The sequence below is a fragment of the Arachis ipaensis genome, chromosome B9 (genome assembly GCF_059453495.1).
Source record: "Arachis ipaensis isolate K30076 ecotype BB chromosome B9, ASM5945349v1, whole genome shotgun sequence".
NCBI lineage: Eukaryota > Viridiplantae > Streptophyta > Magnoliopsida > Fabales > Fabaceae > Arachis > Arachis ipaensis.
In genome coordinates, this window is record NC_142444.1 from 86,099,240 (window position 1) to 86,102,320 (window position 3,081).

The 3,081-nt window shown below is 40.6% G+C and overlaps 1 pseudogene; it reads right to left on the reverse strand.

Moving 5' to 3' along the window:
• Positions 1 to 365: 365 nt before the first annotated feature.
• Positions 366 to 1,565, reverse strand: LOC148545318 (uncharacterized; annotated as a pseudogene).
• Positions 1,566 to 3,081: the final 1,516 nt, after the last annotated feature.

A 3,081-nucleotide genomic window follows, 5' to 3' on the forward strand; every position in this document is an offset into this window, starting at 1 on the left:
TGCATCAACATCCTTTGATTCAAATTCAAACATGCACTGTATATATCATGCATTCAGAATCACAGATAACACCACCACATTTAAGTAAATAAGACTATTCTTTAATATAAACTCAATTTCTCATGTAATACATCACTTCTTTTTTTTCTTTTTTTTTTTTTGGATTCAAGCTCAATGAGCGGTACATGAGACAACTTTTTAGAATTGAAAGCAAATGACAGAACTAAAAATAGTGAAATTAAACCAGAACCTAGGAATTGAAATAACCAAAGATCATGCAGACACTAAAACAAAATAGCAGAGAACAGGAACATAACATAATAATAGCATAATGAAATAGGAAGTGAAAAAGGGACTAAACCACCTCAGTCTCCATGGTGGGGATCTCTCTCCTCTGGTTGTGGTCCATATGGTCCTCTCAAGCAGCCAAAGTCCTGTCTCAGCTGGGAAAGCTCCTGGCGCTGAGAGTCCTGGGCAGCCCTCATCTGATCAAGGGTGGAGGTGAGATACTCCCAGCGGTTGTCTTGTGTTACCCTCATCTGCTCCATGGATGCATTGAAATGCTGCCAGCAGCTATCCTGTGTGAGTCTCATATGCTCAATAGAGGACGTAAGCTGCTGCCAGTATTCCTGAGGTAGGAAGTAATGCTTCTGAGGTAATGGAGGTTGGTCCTGTTGAGTTTTCTCCTCAACTTGATCTTCTCTAGGGACCCTATGATGTTCTCTAAGATTCTCCATGGTCTTCTTAGTAATTGGCCTCTCAACAGGAATGGGGAAGTCATTATCCACCTTTACCTTTGCTGCTTCACACAGGCGGTAAATCAGATGTGGAAAACCAAGCCTAGCCTTCTTAAGAGGATTGGAGGCAATGTTTTATATTTGTTGTGGAATAATGTCCTCTACCTCCACCACTTCTCCTTTCATGATACAGTGAATCATGACAGCCCAGTCCACAGTGCAATTGGACCGGTTGCTAGTTGGCATGATAGACCTTCGGATGAAGTCTAACCATTTCCTAGCCATAGGAAGAAGATCAGTGCTCTTGAGTTGGTTCGGCTTCCCCTTTGCACCTATTTTCCACTGAGAACCTGGAATGCATATTTCTTCAAGTACTTGGTCCAGTTGCTGATCTTTATGCATCCTCTCACTGTAACAAGCAGATGTATAATCAGGAGGTGGCAGATGAAGGGCACGTCGGATGTTTCTTTCACTAAAATCAATAACCTTTCCTCTCACATAGCTTTGATAGTTCTTTTTGTTGACCCCATCAACATCCTTGTAAGTGACCTAGAGATTGCCATAAAATTCTTGGACCATCAATTGTCCAACCTCAGTGTGCGGGTTGCATAGAAATTGCCACCCTCTCCTTTGAATTTGAAATTGAATTTCCAGATATTCATCCGATTACAGTGCAAATTTCACTTCTGGAATTATAGCCTTCTTGTAAGTATTCTCATAAAAGTGTTCCTTATGGAGCTTGGAGCAAAACCTCTGTGCATTATAAGAATTGGTGGTTGGCTCTTTGCCTTTCCTCTTCTTTGAAGACTCAATAGTTTTTGGTGCCATTAGAGTGAATAGAAAAAAATACAAGCGAAGCGACAACACCAAACTTAAAACTTTGCTCGTCCTCGAACAAATTAAAAAAAATTACAAAGAGGAAGACAGAGAGGAGAAAAGAATCTGAGAGCCACGAAGTAAATATTAAATTTAAAATTTTCTTTTTCGTTTTCTTTTTTTTTCAAACTGAATAAAAAAATAATAGAAGAAAAGAAAGGGGGCGTACAGAGAGGGGGTAAGGAAATTAGGGGGGATCACAATTCAGGGTAGGGGTTGGGGGTTAATGTGTTGAATTAGAATGGGGATGGACTGGGTTAGCTCGAAGAGAGGGTGGGGTCTATGAAAGTGAATTGTTGTGTGTGTCTTGAAGTGGGAGGGGTTGGGGTTATAGTGTGTTTATAGAAGAGGGATTGAAAGTATTGTTGTTGTGTGAATTGAATAGAATGGGGGGATTTATATAGGTGAGGAGGGGGACGTTGGGTAGAGGAGGGAGATGGGAACGGTTCACGGATATGTACGGGGAAGGAAGGAATTCACGGGTGGGGGAATATGGTGGAAAGAGATGAAGGTTGGGGAAGGAACGTTGAGTTGGGGGTCAAAATATAGGAAAGGGAATCTGCAGGGGTGTGGGGACCAAATCAGTGGGATTTGGTGCAGAACTCATTTGATTCAGTTTGGAAATATGGTAACTGGTGCACGAATTCCCACACTTCGTACAACTGTACCAGCAAGTGCACTGGGTCGTCCAAGTAATACCTGAGCGAGTCAGGGTCGATCCCACGAGGATTATGGTTTGAAGCAAGCTATGGTTATCTTGCAGATCTTAGTCAAGTGAGTAGGAGATGTTGGTATGTTGTTTAATTGCATAAAAGAAATAATGAGATCTGAACTAGGTTGACCTATTTACAATGATAAGAAGATGGTTAAGGCTTGGAGATGCTTTGTCCTTCTGGATTAACTCTGGTCTTACTGTCTTCTTCAATTGTGAATGATTTCTTCTATGGCAGGATGTATGTGATTGTCGCTGGTTGAGAGGTCGCCAATGCTCCTCCGGATCTGAACCCCAGGGTTAGTGTGGAGTGCAAGGAGGTCAGATCCGGACAGCATCTACAGTGCTTTCTCTGTCTCTGAATCAAACTTTTGCTTCAGCTTCTCAATTTCAGTCAGAAAATACCTGAAATTGCACAAAACACACAAACTCAAAGTAGAATCCAAAAATGTAAAATTTTACACTAAAACCTATGAAAACTTAATAAAAATTAAACAAAACATGCTAAAAACCATATGAAAATTATGCCAAAAAGCGTATAAAATATCCACTCATCACAACACCAAACATAAACTGTTGTTTGTCCCCAAGCAACTAAAAACAAAGTAGGATAAAACGAAGAGTAAGATATAATAAATCTCAGAGTTTCCAATGAAGCTCGGTTTCAATTAAATGAGCGGGACTTAGTAGCTTTTGCTTCTGAATAATTTTGGCATCTCACTATCCATTGCCACTCAGAAATGTTGGTCTCTTTAG